The following is an 18,973-nucleotide window of genomic DNA, read 5'->3' as shown; positions in this document are numbered from 1 at the left end:
CACAGATTTATTAGATGGAATTTTATTTCTCTCAACACTTCTTGAAACTGATTAGAATTGTGTAATATTATTTCTTTAGAAAAAAAGTGTTTAGCTGAATATTGTTACTGTTTCAACATATATTGTTTCCATGAAATTTTATTTATGTTTTCAAATTTACTTGAGTTAGAAAATTTTCAAGAAATTACATTTCAACTCTACTTAAGTTTTAATTCTACTAAACCACAGTGGGCCTAAGGATTGTGTGAAAGAAACTGCTGCATAAAATTTCAGACAGCAGCTCCTCAAGAGCTGGATATAAAGTGTTAACTGAATGGGCTCTTTGAAAATTTAAAGCAAGAAGATTCTATAACCAGAGTTTCGGAGACCCATAGAATTATAGCAAATTAACGTTACAGTATTATACATAGAACATCTTTTTTTTTTTTTTTTTTTTTTTTTTTTTTTTTTTTTTTTTTTTTTTTGTCACAAATGGGCTAGAACCAAAACAGTTCTAGTTTTTATTTTTGTTTTTGTGGGCACACATGTAGATGTGCTCTTCTGCATACTTTAAATTCTTTTTGTTTTTATTTACTCTCTTTTGCTGTTTTCTATGCCTATTTTCAAAGAAGAGAATCACATTTCATTTTCTAATGACCAAATAGTTGGTATTTGATTATTAGAAAGGAAATGGCATGTTAGAAAGGAAATGACAATTAACTAAAAAGTAAACTCTATCAACTTCTCAATAACTGCCTTCATTTCTCTAAACATCTGCAGTGGCCTGTTACTTTGATGATTTCCCAGTTAACCATTCTGGCCCTATTTCAAACCTTATGTATTCCCATCCCCCAACCACTGTAACTGTTTGACATTTAAAACAAACAAACCAAAACTAAATATTAGAAATGACACTATGCTAGTTCTTGGCCTAGCCCTTGATTGTCCTATTAACTTTATACCTTATTTTCTTTAGAATGCTTGTTCTTTTACTCCTTCTTGAAATCTAGCCACCATGCTATGAGGTCACCCAAGCACCCAAGTGGAGAACCATGGTCCTGAATGTCGGCCCCAGCTGCCAGTTGAGCCTCCAGATGACTGTAGCTGCCCACCACCCCATCTGACAGTACATGAAACAAAAGAACAAGCCGGTCAACCTACTGAATCATGAAGAGTAATAAACTGATGTTTTAAGACAGTAAATTTTGAGAGGGTATCCTTTGTAGTAATAGATAACTACAACTTTATAGTGAAACTTAGATGTATGGAAGAACCATTATTATACATGCCATTTAGGATGATTGCTTCTATTATCGGTGAGTAATTGAGATAGGAAAAGATAATTGACAGTTTGGAAATAGCACCAGGAAAGGGTGCAATAAATTAATTCCTCTTATAAGATTATATTCCTTCTTAGGAGATTTAGGAGGTCTTTAATCCAGTAATACCTAGAACCATAGTCTAGCACTCTGCTACTCAAAATATAGTCCCTCGATTGGCACAGTTAGTATGAAGCTTGTTAGAAAAATAGAATTTCAGGATCCACAACATACCTACTAAATTAGAATCTGCATCTCAGCACAATCCCTGGGTGACTAGTTTACACACAGGTCTAATAATAAGTGATTGGATAAAAGTGAAATCACACAATTACCTGATAGTATGTTAATTTATTGTCTATCCCATCCAAGTTTTGCTTTTATCCGAATAAATCCTTCCTCAGACACAAATCTACGTAAGTCAGAAACCAAAAACTACTCCGACTTCCCTCACTCTGTCATTTCAAATGAAAAACATAAATTGTACCTTTTTAATATATATGTCATCCTAACATAAAGTCATCACATTATCACTTGTCTAATTAATTCAAGTGGTCAGTATCACCCTTAGAATATGCAAGTGTGGCCCCTGCCATGGGTCTTATGTCTTAGGCGTCCCATGCTTTAGAGGCTTTTGTTAAAATGTTTAGATCCTCCTCTGGTGGTTGGGACTGACCAGGTCCGTAATGCCATCTACCACAGTGCCTAGAGACTAGACTATTGCCCACCTAAGCATCAATCAGTTTTCCTCTTCAACTCTAAGCGTACTCTCCTCCTCATCCCACATTCCTCACAACATGGTGAGGCTTTGTGTCCCCACCAAATCAAATCTGAATTGTAATCCCCATAATACCCACATGTCTAGGAAGAGACCTGGTGGGAGGTGATTAGATCATGGGTATGAGAAACACACTCACCCATCCAAATCCAAAGAAGGGACTTAGAGGCACAAAGAACAGCAAAAGTGAGACTTTTTAATAACCATCTTGCAAGACTGGGGCAGAGGGCAGGCACACACAGGACAGTCATAACAGGTAATTTATCTCCTAGCACACAAGTCCCTTCCCCAGTTCCTCACTGGCTGAGTACTATGGGGTTACAATCTTCCTGGACATCACCTAAGTTTCATTATCTCCCTTATAAAGTTGTCCCCTATCAGCTGTCCACTAACCTGAAAATTTTCCTTAAAATATTTTAAAAGATAATTATTTCATTCTTTATAAAACAACTCCTTTATAAATAGAGTGGTTATAGATAAAGAAGCAAACAAATATAAAGAGAAATAGAGACATTCATATGCACCAGGAATTGGTCCCTCTTATATGTCTACCACAGATTCGGATGCAAACTCCATAAGGTAAAAGACCATATGTTATTTGTAACTATATTTTAGTGGCATGGTGATTGATATACAGAGAGAATTTTTAAAATCTCATTGTGGTTTTGACTTGCATTCCTCTGATGATTAGTGACATTTAAGAAACGTCTATTCAGATTGATTACCCATTTTTATATCAGATGATTTGTTTTTTGGCTATTGAGTTGTTTGAGTTCCTTATATATTCTGGTTATTAGTCCCTTGTTGGTTGAAACACTTGCTAACATTTTCTCCCATTCTGTTCGTTTCACTCCAGTTAAAATGACTTTTATAAAAAGACAAAAAATAACATGCTCGTGAGGATGTGGAGAAAAGAAAATGTCTGTACACTGTTGGTGTGAATGAAAATTAATACAGCCACTATGAAAAAGACTATGGTGGCTTCTCAAAAGACTAAAAAGAGAACTACCATATGATCCATCAATTCCACTGCTGGATATATATCCAAAAGAAAGGAAATCAGTATATTAAAGAACTATCTGCATACCCATATTTATTGTAGTATTATTTACATTAGTCAAGATATGGAACCAACCTAAGTGTCCATCAACATATGAATGAATAAAGAAAATGTGGTGCATATACATAGTGGAATATTTTCAGCCATAAAAGAGAATGAAACCTTGTAATTTCCAACAACTTTAATGGAACTGGAGGACATTATGTTAAGTGAAATAAGCCAGGCACAGAAAGACAAATATCACCTATTCTCACTCATATGTGAGAATTAAAGAAATTCATCTCATGGAGGTAGAAACTAGAATGATGGTTACCAGAGGTTGGGAAGGCTCTTGGGAAGGTAGGGATATAAAGGGGTTGGTTACTTGGTACAAAAATACATTTTATTTCTTAGGTAGAAGGAAGAAAATCTAGTGTTCAATAACACAATAGGGCAGCTATAAGTTAATGACTTACTGTATATTTCAAAGTAACTAGAGAAGTGGATTTGGAATGTTCTCAACACAAAGACATAATAAATGCTTGAGGTTATGGATATCCAAATTATCCTATTTTGATTATTACACATTATATGCTTAATAATCAAAATATCTCATGTACTCCATACATATGTAAAACTATTTGTTTACATAAAACTAAAAAATTTCAAATAAGTTAATATACATCTTTGATTGGATTGTCTAAAATTTATTTTGGTAGCATTTATTTTTATTGCTGATGCCAGATATATATATATTATTCTAAAAACTTGAAAAACATAGGACATGAAGAAAATGAAAATCATAATTCTTTCATATTTATGTTAACATATTTTCTCTTTATTTATAAAAATTATGGCTTATTTTAAAATCCCAAACATAAGGTTGGTACAAAAGTAATTGCAGCCTAATAATTGTGTAACAATTAGAAAAAGAATATTTCTTTTTACTCTACTCTTCTACCAAAAAAATGGAATGATAAGAACTGGAAGTAAAGTCATCCTAAAAATTGGTTGAAGTTAAATAAAAATATTTATTTTAAAACTCTTCTTGTCTTTATACTGTAAATGGGAGTAATTGTGGATAAATGGTAGAGTCCTAGGACATTATTTTTGCCCGGTAGAATTCAATGCATGGAGCAAGAAAGAAGAAAGAGAAAATATCAATGAAAATTATCTGCATAACAATGTAAAATGCTATCTCCGTTTTGGGCAGAGTATATTCTATTATCTCTCCAAGAAATGTTCATTTTACTTAACACAAATTTTGACTATAATATCACCAAGAAACGTAATTATTTTCACTTGGGTTTGTATATTTGTGTGTGCACATGACAGTATATGTGTTGCCCAAGAGTTTTTCATAAGAACCTGGAAATTCAATGAAGAGATACTTTCACAGGATGCTGCTTGAGTAAACCCAAAGAATATTGAACATAATGTGGCAATTCTCACCATAGACAATTCCGCCAAAGCTTTCCCTGTGACCTGAAGCACTACCCTTCTTCAACCCTGTCTTGCCCTTGTGGATTATGGTAACTGACATTGTATGGCTGGAGGAGTGATGGTGGAGAGATTAGGGGAAAATCTCAGGGTAAAATTGTTTTCTATGGGAAGAAGATTAGGTTCTCCTAAAGGGGGTGAGCAGGGATGAAAATGCTCATAGAAGGAATTTCAATTTCGAGAGACAAGATGAGATACTACAGTTTACCCATTAGGACAACCTGCAAGAAGATTCTGGATTTTTTTTTTCTCTGATCCTGGAGTTCAGAAACATTCATAGCTAACATTAAGCTTCAGTTTTGTCTCTTTTTTTCTGAAATTCTATCTAGTTGTTTTCAAAGGCATTATTAAACATACAGCTTTGTGATCAATGCAGAATTAACAGATGAAGCTTTAGAAGAAGTGAGTCAGCTTGGCAGTGTCAGCACTGGCTTGAAGGAGGACAGTATTGTTAGAATTCCAAGTGGTAATCTGTAGCCTAATGTTTAAAATGTGACACTTTATTGTAATTGCTTCACTTATTTCTTAGAGAAATAAAATGTTACAGCTATTTTTAAAATTCCCAGAATTCTATCCCCATTCTATTTCCCACAGATGTAAATAAGTAACCTCTGTTGAAGCTGTGCAAATTATTTGTGTGCTTCCTTTCAAATTAGTACTGGACATTTGTATCTATAACAAAATCCAACATTATTCAATGTTTTTAAGTTTTACTAAAATTATATGTAATATTTTTGTGTTTCTGTATTCACTCATCATTCTGTGTTTTGAGGTTTATCCACATTGATATAGTTGATACAGTCTGTTTTAACCACAGGATTTTGTAGCATTTTATAAACACCTTACAATTTATCCATCTCTCAGCTGTGGACTGTATCATATTTACATTCTTTCCTAGTACAAACAGTGATGAGATAAATATTCATATATAGATTACTTTGTGCACATGTAAGAGGTTATCTATGACATATAGTTCAAAATGGAATTGCTAAATTTTATGTTATATGAATTTTCAAATTTAATTAACATTTCAAAATTATTCTCCAATAGGAAGCAATAGTATTGTGGATGAACACAGAAAGAGGGGAAATAGGATGTATTTTGGTGTGTTTTTATTTCTTTGTGGGTTTGCTTTCTATTTTTGTTTTCTTTTTGCCTTTACCCAAATAGGATAGAACAGAAGTTCTATAACAAGGTTGCACATTCTAATAGCTAGGGCACGTATAAAACTTACCAAACCGTTGTTCCACACTCAGATATTTTTGACTGCAATTAAACAGGAATTGGTCTTCTCCATCAGTATGATTTTAAAGCCCCCATTCCCCAGAGGATGCTAACGTGTAGTCAAGGTGATTAACCATTGCAATAGGTTTTCAAAGTTTAGCTTGTATCAGAAATACCTGGACCAAAAGACTTGTTAAAAGATACATAGTTTGGCCTCATGCCCAGAGTTTCTGATTCAGTGCTTCTGGGGTGGGCTTGCGGGTTTACATGTCAAACAGTTTCTCAGGTGATGCTAAGGTGCAGTCTAGAGCTGACACTTTAAGAACATCATCCCCACAATAAACGATGGAGAAAGGAAAAAGCAACCTTGACAGCTAGCACTAACAGCTAGGCTATGATGTTCCTACAATTTCAAACACAAAAATAATGTAAAGTACCCTGTACCAATAACGAACAAGACTAAAACAAAATCACCGTATAAGTGTGCCTCAGCAGTCAAAATGTAGACTTCAGCACGAACCACAATAATGGTCAAGATTCTCCTGCTCCTAAAATAAGTGCCTGTGGTTTCTTTTTCCTGTTACAACTTTAGGCCCTCTTTATTCTTTATGCCTCCTATGTAAAGATTAGTAATTATCCAATCATAGATTTGCTACCACTTTCATACATGACCCAATCCAGTAAAAACTCCTAATATAAGCCCAAATCACCAAACCAAGCCCAGATCCTGTAACAAGTCCCCCAAAACATATGCTGAAACATCCATGCGGTAAGTAATAAAATTATCTTTGTTTGACTACAGGTATGTTACCAGTGGTCTGTCTTTGGTGGCCAATGACAAAGGTTACCAATAAAGTGGGGATGGGGCTATATATATACATATATATATATATATATATATATGTGTATGTGTGTGTGTGTGTATATATATGCACACATGCATACTTGGAATACTACTGTACATATGTTAAAAACTTATTTTACTACTATAAACAGTAGATGTATTCATTGTAGAAATAGAGGATTCACATGTAACAAACCTGCACATTGTGCACATGTACCCTAGAACTTAAAGTATATATATATAAAAAAAAGAAATAGAGGATTCATTCACAAAAGATAAAGAATAAAATAATTGACCAGATATCCTGCCAAAAATGTTGTCAAATTAAGAATATTATTTTCTTTAGAGTTTTCCAGTATAAACATTATATAATTAATTGGTTATCAAACTATTGATAACACTTTTATATTTTTCACTTAAAATATGTTATAGATTTTTCCCATGTTATTCTATTGGAATTAACTAATTTATAGTATTGACACTGATATTAAGTAGTATTAATCATAATACTAATTTCTACATTATATAATTTAACCAGTTCCAAATTTTATATTTCAGAGCAGAAAGTCAATAGACGTTTTCTAAAGCATAAATAATTAACTTCAAATTCTTAATATTTTCCATTATTATTTTATTTTTCAAGATGTTTCTTTTTTATAGGATTTTAGAAACATTCCGGTAGAAGAAAAGCAGCATCACAAATTGAAGCTATACCCCACTGAACTTCTCTCTTTAAATTAAATATTGAATTTTATTGCACAAATTTTTTGATTGTATTAAAGAAAAAACGTGATTTTATATCTCTATATATGCATACATATATGTTGCTACATATACAGAGAGTTGTCTATATTGACATTTTCCTACTGCTGATACTTTCATCTGTGTGGCAAAAATTTAGGTTAAAGATAACAGCTGCTTTGTTTTTATATATCTGTGTAATATTGGAATAAGCACTGCATGCATTTGGTATAGCTGTTTTGATAAAATGCTGGTTTGACTTGCTATAACAATGTTCAAGATTTTTACAACTATTCATCAGTGAAACTTTTCTATTGATTCCTACTTTTTACTCTTTTATCATACTTTGATAAACATTATATTAATTTTGTAAAATTATTGGCAAGTTTTTATGTGATTTCCACAAGTTAAACAATTTACAAAATAGTGAATTTCTATTATTTGTAGGAAAGGAACTTGTTATATTGTCTTAGTTGAGATTAGTATACTTTTAAAAGATTTTTTCATAGCTTTTAATTTTGATATGAATACTGTTTACATATTCCATGTTTTGTAAAGTAATTTAAGCACCTCTCCTTGAAAATGTCTACATGCATATACCTCCACTTTATTAACAATAATTGAGACATAATAAACATATTAATATATGTATTGATGATTCCCAGAAGCTTGGAAATTGTTTTTGCTAGATTTAACTTGTTGCCAAAGAGCTTGAGCATCCTCCCTTACTGTCACTTGAAGAATAGTCATGTACACATATTTTTAAAGGAATAAGCGTATTTCTTTTTCTTACATATTGACAAATTATAGTTGCATATATTTATTAAGGATAGAGTGGTATTATAATTTTCAATGCAATATGAAATGATTCAGCTAATTTCCATATCATTACTTCAAATATTCAAATTTTTATGAGAACCTTAGAAATGTATTCTCATAGCAATATTGAAATGTACAGCACCACACATTCTTAATAGGCTAAAAACTCCCATGAAGAGAGATCTTCTGTAACCAGCACCATTTAGAAGCTATTAAGGAAGACAGAAGCCTGCAGCTTCATAGACATTTGTTATGAGGCTTTGTTTCATTTTGTTTCATTTTTAATACAATACTACTTCTAAAGAAGGACCTGAAAGTTTCATAATGGAGTTATTTTACCCTTCATCACCAAAAACAATTACCCTGAAACAATAAACCATAAACCATGCTACTGGAAGCTTTCCAAACTTCAAACTAATAGAAGTGGCTTCCAGGGTGAAATCTGGATTGACTCCTCTATGAAATTCAGGTGGACTCACTCACTCACTCCTCCCTGGGCACAGGCAGTCATCCCTCGCTCAGTTCCTTGGATGGCCTCATTCCTCTGTGGATCCCTCTTTCTTGGCCCTCTCTTCCACGGACTCATCATTTACTTTTCCCCTTTGACTCTCCTTACCTTTTATGGCCCAGCCAGTCCCTACACTTATCATCACAGTTTCAGTCATTCTGTTCTATTATTGTATCATGTTTTTTGGAGAGAGCTGGAAAGAGCTTCTGATATATGACAAAAGTTGTATAAAGGATGAATGAAAGACAGATTCTCATGTTAACTTCAAGTTAAAAATTCTTTTATGATATTTGAATTGTTGGTGCTGTCCAGAATGGCAAATATTAACACCCTATCCTGTAGGTGTACTCCTTTTCCCTCAGCCAGAAAGCTCAAGCATTTTCTTTACTCTTTTCCTGGTCTTGGGTCTTATGTAATATGTATATTAATAGTCATATTAATATACCTCTATATTAACTTGAATAACAGTAGTGCACATATTACTAGATATCATATGATTTTAATCCACAGAGTATACTTAAGGACTGAATGGATTCATAGATCCTAGGAATTGCTATAGGAATACCCATCATAAGGGATTTCTGTCTGATGCTAGAACATTAAGAGAAAATTGATGTTTTTTTCATCTATTTTTCAGCATCACTCATTCTCTTACACAAATGGTAGACATGAGAAAGCTATAGATCAGTCATTTCAGACTTTTTTCTTTCATTAGATGAAGAGGTTGACTTTTGATGAGATGCTTCTTTGTTTAGCTATTGAAGTGGTACGATTTTTTGAGTAGGAAAACTTTAAGATCATCTTGCATTTCAGCCTTTAAATATATTAATACTTCAAGTTTTTAAAATGGCAATTAAAAAGGGTTTATTTAGAGCAACTTTGTCAGAAACACAAGGCAATTTATCCAATAAAGGTTTCTCACTTCTCAAACGAGTAGAAGAAAAAAAAAAAAACTAAATTAAATATTTGTTCTACCCATGCCTTTGTTTTCTTGAGTATTTATTCTTTATATAGTGTAAGTCTCTCTACTATATTACTGGCATGAATTAATCTTGTTTTTCCACATTAGGGAGCTCATTGCTGTTACTGACATCTGGCCCCTTTATTTTCTGTAACAAATAATTAATTTAATATTCCTTTACTGATTGTTAAGTGATTTTATTTTCAGATGAAAGTTTTTAATGCTGGCCTAACACATGCTGTTTATTTAAGAGATTGAAAATTGGTTTAACTCGTTATATAGGCTAATAAATTTTATGTAACAATGTTGTTTTTTTAATAATTACAAATACAAGTTTGGCCAAAATCCAGTTTGATTAGAAAATAAGTGAATATATTAATTTTTTTATTTTTGTAATTTTATTCTTATTATAGTAAAAATAAACATTTATATTCTTATTCTTTTATTTTATTTATTCAAGTTTACCTTAAACCACCTATAAATGTAATATGATTAGTAAATATGGTTTATCCTATTTTTATAAAAGTGAACTTCATAAACCTTATTGTTTTTTTTTTAATCGGACATGCTTTTTAAAAAGAGACAGCATAAACGGAGCTTAATTTAACAAATAAGGAGGACTAGATTGAGTATCCTCAGGTTTGTCCTTCATCGATAGGTCCAATTCATGCAAATATTTTGTAGCAGTAATTGCAAGTTTTTTGAAGACAGCTCTAAGTATGCTTAAAGTCTTCTCTACAGGAAAAATAGGCAATTACAAATAGATAATTTCAGAATTAAGCAACTTGGTCTACAGTTATGTGTTCATGCTAAGCCAAGTATCTATGATCAGAAGATAATAAAGAAACCTCTTCAAAGTATATCATTTTGATGTACTACAAGTTCTGAAAGACTTCTGAAAAATGACAAAGCATTTCTAGATTTTTAAAGTAGCTTGAAGTAAATTAGATTAACCAAATACTTCCATCACATGTACTTAAGCATAGTCATACTGAAATGTTTGGAATCTGTTATTACATGTTACTTCCAACTCTCAAAACTAAGACATTTGAGAAACTTTTAGTCTTAACTTCGCATATTTTTAAAATTTGTTATCATTTAAAAAATGTTTGAGCTGAAAAATAAAGACAAAACTATAAATGTCTATTAATACATACTAGGGGCTGTGATAAAGAAGCAGGTAAAAACTCCTTCATGTGCCCTAAACAACTGTTGCCTAAAAAGTTTGACTTTACAATGTGATTGAAGTGTATTAGTCCATTCTCACACTGCTATAAATATACTGAGACTGAAAAATTTATAAACAGGTTTAATTGACTCACAGTTCCCCATGGCTGGGGAGGCCTCAGGAAACTTACAATTACGGCCGAAGGAAAAGAAAGGACCTCTTACAGGGCGGCAGGAGAGAGAGAGGATGTGAGAGTGCAGGTAAAAGAACCATTTTTAAAATCAACAGATCTCCTGAAAATTCACTCATATCATGAGAACAGTGTGGGGGAAACCGCCCCATAATCTAATCACTTCCCCACAGGTTTCTTCTTTAACACCTGGGGATTACAATTCAAGATGTTTTGGATGGGGACACAAAGCCTAACCATATCATAAAGTGTTTGTTCACTAATCAACATAAAATAAATAGTGAACCAAAATAAATAGGGTTGTGTTTCTCAAGAAGTTGCCTTAATACTAAATAAGCTAATGAAACTTAGTATTGACATTGCACATAACCTTGTTGGGTGGACAAGCCAAAACTAGCAGGGGGATAGGACTGGGAAATGCCATAAAAAACTGAATTATCGACTTAGGAATGGGGAGGAGGCTTACTCAACACATGGGTTTGTTCACAGGACTTCATTCCCCACTTTTGAAAAAACATTGAGCATGGGTATCTGATTTGAAAGATGTTAATACAGGGTCTAAAAAGAATTATTTGCACTGTATATATTGTCACCCTCATCTATCTACAGGGAATATGCCCTGATTATGAGAGCATTTCATTATGATTATAAGGTGGACAATTAGGGGAAATTGGGGGTTTAGCTCACTTCCTTTTTTGAATATCCTGGTCACATCATTATGCCTTTTTTCTTTCATCTTTCATTTGTGGGCCTCTTTTTTTTTTTTTTTTTTTTTAACAAGCACTCCACCACGAGCTAAAATATAGTTTCTTATTTAATGCTGCACAAAAATTTATGTGGTAGATACTATTGTAATACTCACTTATAGAGAAAGAAAGTCAAATTAGAAAGGTTACATAATTCACCCAAATTTACCTGGATAGTACATTTCAAAGGGAAAATTTAATCCCCAGACTGTTTGATTTGAGTTCATACTCTTAACGAGTACTCATTTAGTCCTCATAATTCATCCTCAAAGGAGGTCAAATTTATCATAGATTTGAAGATGAGAAGAATAAGACTGCGGGAAGATAAGTGACTTGCCTGAGTCAGTAGCATTTAGAGGTTATGTAGAGAGCAGCACTGTCCCCCTCCTTTACTTCCTGTCAGTCTTTTTTTGGTCTCTCATTCTTTGTGACATTGATTGAACTACTCACTGACACTCACTGACTCCTTCACATTCAGTGACTGTTTAGAAATATCTTTTCAGGAGAAAATAAAAATATAACAAAAGTTTTAAAAACTATCTTCATTGTGTCACTGTCCATGTTTGTTTTATTTTACAAGTTACTCAAATTTAGTCCTCAGTTTTGATCAATTATTTCATGTCTTACATTTCTTTGACCTTGGTGGGTTATTTTTCTATTTTATGGATTTCTGATGTCTTATGCAGATGAAATCTTTGGATGTTGGCTTTTTCATATGCGACACAGCATTTTTGTATATCCACTTAATCTACTTAAATACTTTACCAACTATATATCTTCATAATCCTATTTTGGTCACTCACTTGTGAGTTTGGTTTTGTACCAGAATTCTTACTTGCAAATAATCACTTTGGTTTATTTAATCTGAAAAGGAAGTAACTGAAAAAATACAGGATAGTTTCTAGAATCTCTGGGATTGCAGGATACCTCTGGGACCACTCAGAAAAATGAAGAGGCTATTCAACTAGACCCAGAGCTGAAGGCACTGCTGCTACTGCCACAGAGCACAGGACATTGACAGCTCACAAGATGCAAAATGACTATGATCATAACAATTGCAAAGACTGGGGAGTTGGAGAGAACATAGCGAAACCCAGAATTCTCTGTTACTATGAGGAATGCATAATATTCAGTGAAACCCACAGAACATGTCATCATGTCATCATAGTCACTAGGCCAGTGGTCAGCAAACTTTTTCTGTAAAGATGAGATAGTATGTTAAGCTTTTCAGGGCATATAGTCTTTGTTACAACTATTCTATTCTGGCTTTAGAGTACAAATATAGCCATATAAAATACATAAATGAATGGGTATAGTATGTACCAATAAAACTTTATTTTTGTAGACTGAAATTCGAACACTGAAAAACGAACAGAATTTTTCCATGCCACAAAATAGTCTATTATTTTTTCCAGCTGTTAAAAAACATGCAGTGGGTCAGATTTAGCCTGCAGGCTATAGTTTGCCAATCACTGCATTAGATCATTAAGATCACTCATCATAGTGGGGACTTTTTAATACATTTACATAAAATACCCCCACCTCAGGTTCAAACTTCTGTGTAGATAATGGTCCAAACTTATCCCTTCCAAGTTTGTGATCAATCCACAAAAACCATTAGGTATACAGATACTTCCTTCAGGTTAGCTTTATTTTCAAATATTTGGAAGTTTTCTTTTTCTTTAAACAATTAGTGTTTAATTTATTGGTTATAAGTTTAAAACAAAGTTATTTCAACTATTAAAGTCAGTCATAAAATTATTTTTCTTTTGTTTACAAGTGAAATGATTTTAAAAATTACTCTCAAGGGAGTTGGTTCTATCTTACAACAGTAAAAAAAAAAAAAAACAAAAAAAAAAAACAGAAAACAAAACGAACAAAAACACCCTCAAATGTTTCACAGCACATCACATTTAAATGAATTTGGCCATCCAGGAAGAACACAGACATCATCTCAGTTAATTGAAGTTATTTACAATCAGGTTTCAGTTGAGGGTAAGACCACAACTACCAATATGCATAGTGAGAATTGTCAGTGAGCCATTTTTTAAGTAATTACTATATTTTCAGCCACTACACTCAAAGGTGACTAATTCATCCCCTTATCTGATTACCAAAGCACGTAGCTCCCACCTAGTTTGATCAGCAAAATGCAATTTTTAAAAATCTGTTGTTCTTAAAATGTGTGCGTATATTTACCAATTTATCATTAATGACCCTTGAAGGTGTGAGAGGATCCAAAGGTTTATTTTCCACCTGATGGCAAAGACTTTTGTATGTTATGAAATGTTACATTTTTCATATAGCTGGGGTTGATAAGAATAACTACCATGATATTCCAGTTAAATTCTCACATGGGTTAATCTGACGTGTGGATATAATCCTAAAGTCGTTCTGTTAAAGTTAGTTAAGATGAACAGTGAACTGGGTTGCTCTGAGTCCTGCTCTCAGTGTATCTTTTTCTTTTCATTCTTTACAGTCACCTATGACTAGTGCCAATGTATCACATATAGGCATCTGTGATTCCAGCTCAGTTTCTTCCTCACCTCAGTAAAATGGTCATAGGGAAAGCCCTATGAAACCACAGCTGTTCACTGAGAGAGAACCAATACTGTGGAAGGATAGATATTTGAAAGATCCTGCTGATGCAAACTGCTTACACTTACTGGGGCTCCACAGTAGAAATGCTAGATGTAATCAAGTTAATGGCTAAGTGGATATAGCATGATGAGTCAGTCACAAGTTTATCTCCTGTATTATGGTTGATTCTTATGTGAAGTCCCAAGCCAAGGTATATCTCTGTGGAGCAGAATATTTATTTACCCAAAAAAGTCTGGCATTATTTCAAAAAACTTGGAGCTTTCTCTGTGATTTTCTAATTGTGTTTTCTACAGACTCCATGCAACATCACCAATCATCCACAGAGCTTTCAACTATTGTAAGATCCAGTGAGTCATTGTGGATAAGTTCACACAGCTTGTAGTGCAACCTAGACCCATTAAAGAGCCTTCTGATCAAAAAGCTAGCAGCATTTTCAGGTACCAGGTAAATGAGTATGAGTAATGCTCAAAGCTAATGTGCACTGCAACCAAAGTCAAAGATATCTACATAACGTTGTTTCCTTTAGAAGCAGAATTGATTACTCACTTTAGTGGTGATATCTGAGCAGCAGAAACTTTACTGAAATATATCTTACCAAGGCAAATTTATTCCTGCTACTTCCTGCTCTCCAGTTCCCATGATCGATATATTATTAAAATAATAAACCAGTATTATGTCTTGTGGGATAGTGAAATTGTCAATGTCATTGCAGACTAAATTGTGGCACAGAAGATGACAGTTGTGATTTAAGACATAATAGTGAAATTGTGTTGCTGTTCTTATTGGGTGAAAGAAATTATTTTCAAAGTTCAAGTCCTACTGTAATAGAGGAAAAAAAGGTGAGATCAATTGTTTCATTTAAGGTGTCTAAGACAGTATTGATTTGTTTCACCAAGAATACCACATTTGGAACTGGATCTACACTTAAAGTCACCACCAAATTAGGTTTGAAATAATACATCATCACTTTCCATGTCTCATTTGTTTTCTGTAATCAGCAAACTGGAGAATTAAATGGTACTATGAAACACATAATCACATCTGAATCTTTCAAGCCTTTGACAGTTTCACTAAGATTTGCCATTCCTTCGGGAATGTAGTATTAATTTTTCATTTACTAGCTTGATAAAGTGGGAAATCTAGGGACTTCCAAGACCTTCTAACCCAATAACCTTTATTTTATTCACCTATGCAATCAATGTGAAGATACTTATTTTGTCAGTTTGGGAGGACATTTATTTATTATGTATTTATTTATATCATATACTCAGATACTGAGGGAATGGTCATAGGATTATTTGAGAAAATAATGAAATGATTCACAGTATGTATTTGTAATGTTATTGTAAGAACTTTTCCAAAAAATGCCTGGACACCCCTTTCTTCAAGTTCTATGAATCTATAAAGAAACTCGGGGCTTAGAACTGGGACAACAGCCTTGAATTTTAAGCATTATGACTTAAGATACTTGTCTTTTCCCACAGTTGGGAATTAAATAGGAACTTAACATATTGTATATATATCTTAAGCTTAGGGGTCCCAGTTAGTCAAGATCAATTATTACATCAGTTTGGGCCCCCTTATTATCGTACATGTTCTGCTGAGCATTATGTTAATTACAAGTGAATAATGATAAGGAAGTTTTAGAAGTATGCAGAAGTCAGCTTAACTATATTTTAAGATGTGAAATTTGCAAAGATATTTATAACATTGAAGCAATATTCATCTCAAAAATAAAAAGAAAATACTATATTTGAATAACAACAATATTAGAATGTAGTAAAATATATATAAATCATTAAACATCAACAAATGGGGGATCTAATTTGTGGATATGAGATTGAGTGTTGCTGTCTTCATTAATAATATGACCAGAAAGGATTTGCTATTGTTCTTTATTCTTTGCATCAATGGCTGCTAATTTAAAATCCTAGATGATTCCTTCTAAGTGATTAAAGCTAGGTTAAAGTTCTTGCCCATGTTGCAAAGGATCTGGAGCAGGCAGAGGAACAGGAGGAGTTAGGGAGATAGAGGGGAAGTACTGAGGGGACTTGGGAATTAAAGTATCTTTCTTTTTGTTATAATGGGTAGCAGCCTGTTTTTTCCTACAACAAACTTCTAGAATGTTAAGTCCAATGAAGGCAGTGACTTACCACTGCATATACAGTCTAATATTCATAGATAGAGTTAGCACTCCACATATACATGATAAATGTGTAAATGAATGAATGACAATAATTGCCTAAATATATTAAGGATTTTCAGATGCAGGAAAGTCATAAAAATGATAACTGCCACACACTGTTTTCAATTTTGTTATATTCTCTACATTAAACAGTCTTCTTGATTCTTCTGAATGTATCTGTACTCCTATCCCAATTACCATTTTCCTTACCCACCTTGATTTAGGTTAGCAGCCAAAAAAATATGGATGGACTGGATATTTTGGCATAGTAAATTTATAAAGACTCCTAGCTGTAGAGATTACAGTGTATATAAAGCATCTACTTATATGATTTTTTGAAAATAAAAAATAAATGATATTTTATACTTTTTAAGTAGAAAATATTCCTCCTAGATATTACTCCTGGTCTTCAATGAATGAGCATGAATTAAATAATAAAATAATATCTCAATATATAGCATACAAACATTTTGATACATTTATTTTTCTATAAATTACAAATAATTTAATCAACTATTACTGGCTTATGGACCATCAATTCCATTAATATGTTTCAAATTTGCATTATGTTTAAGCAGTTAAATCTTTTTGTATGTTTTATTTTACTTTCTTGTTTATTATGTTTTATAACCAAAAAAGAATATAAAAACAATTTAAATAATGTAGAAAAAAGACATGTTAAATATTAGAAAATTTTAAATAAAATAATGTCATAATGCCGTTGAGAACTTTGAGATACTGTGTAACAAATATTCAGTGGCTAGTCCTGAACTATCACTGAGTTTTTAGCATTGTCACTTTTATACTACTCAATTCAACAATGCAAGTTATCCCTGCACTATGTTTGCCCAGATAATAGAGGCTACCTACCCCACCTACGTTAAGTTAGGGAGAGTAAAGAACAGAGCACATATTTTACATCATCTGTTTCTATTTAATCACAAAGAAGAAGGATAAATGACAGAAGCAAGCTGAAAACAACTTGATTTCACAAGACAGCCATAACAATATCATATTAAGTAAGTGTAAATATAAAGTGATGGTATAAGTCATTCTGTGTACTTAACTACTCAGCCAGTTCAACAAAAAGAGACACATCAATCCCCAACAGTTTTCGTGATAGCACAGTAACCACTTTTTAAATCATTTGCTCAATAGGTAAGAGTTGTTGGATAGGCATGGATTTTGCTTGTCTGCTTGAGATCTTGCACCAATATCTCCTCTTCACAGAAATACAGTGAGATGCTAACCTGAGTCTCAGCTTCTGGAAGCAGATACAGAGGGTCAGAAAGAACAAAGCTTAGTTACAATTAGTGAAATCTCTCTCCTCATTCTTGTGGAAATATTCTTTCCCCAAAACTTTTGGACATCATTATTTGCATGAACTTTTAGTAACAGACAACGTACAAAATCAACATTTCCCATTTTATATATATTTTAAGAACCTAATATGAAATTGTTCCTAAACTACCACAATAGTAACAAATAGCTAATATTTATTTACTATGAATGTTTTCATTGCCAAGTCTTTGATGAGGGCTTTCCCAACTAATCCTCACAATAGCAGTGACTAACTGGATAACTATATTTCCCATCATATAAAAACTGAAAATCAAGGTTGAAACAGTGCCTAATGCCATACAACCAGTAACTGGTAAATCTGGATTTCAAATACAGTCTTTCCAGCTCTCAAGCTATTTCTCTTTGGAAATCTAACTTTTGAAAGTATAATATAAAACTGTATCTTAATTATGATATTGTAATTATAGCTAAAAAATCATTGAACTTTACTATGTGTGGGACAATATGCTAAATGCTTTACACAGATTGTCCTATTTAATTATTAAACAAAGCTGATGTTATTGTCACCATTTTATGGATGAAGTAACTGAATGAACACTTAGAAAAGTGAATGACCCAAGCACAAACAAGTGAAATTAGTTGATGCTCATTGAATCAGTTGAAGCACCTAATAAAAAACAAGAGAATCCCCTTTCCTAAGAACAGTGAAGAAAACGCAGTGGGAAGGTGAGGGGTCTGACCTATGCAGGGAAAATCAGGAGAAAGGCAAGAGCCTAGAAGATGACAAGGATAAATTTTGTCTCATGACATGCCAAAACATGACAATTTTGTCTCACTCCAGCCTATGCCTGGTGCCTGGTCATCTGAAATGCCTTTAGCACCCATAAGATTTCCAGCTTATGTTCTATTCTTTTTTTTCTTTCTTTCTTTTTTTTTTTTTTTTTTTTTTTTTTTTTTTTAGACAGCGGCTCTCTCTGTCACCTCAGCTGGAGTGCAGCAGTGCAATCACGGCTCACTGCAGCCTTGGGTGAGCCTCCTACATCACCTCCCTCGTAGCTGGGACCACAGG

This window comes from Chlorocebus sabaeus, chromosome 24 (genome assembly GCF_047675955.1).
Source record: "Chlorocebus sabaeus isolate Y175 chromosome 24, mChlSab1.0.hap1, whole genome shotgun sequence".
NCBI lineage: Eukaryota > Metazoa > Chordata > Mammalia > Primates > Cercopithecidae > Chlorocebus > Chlorocebus sabaeus.
Note: the sequence above shows the minus strand (reverse complement) of the source record.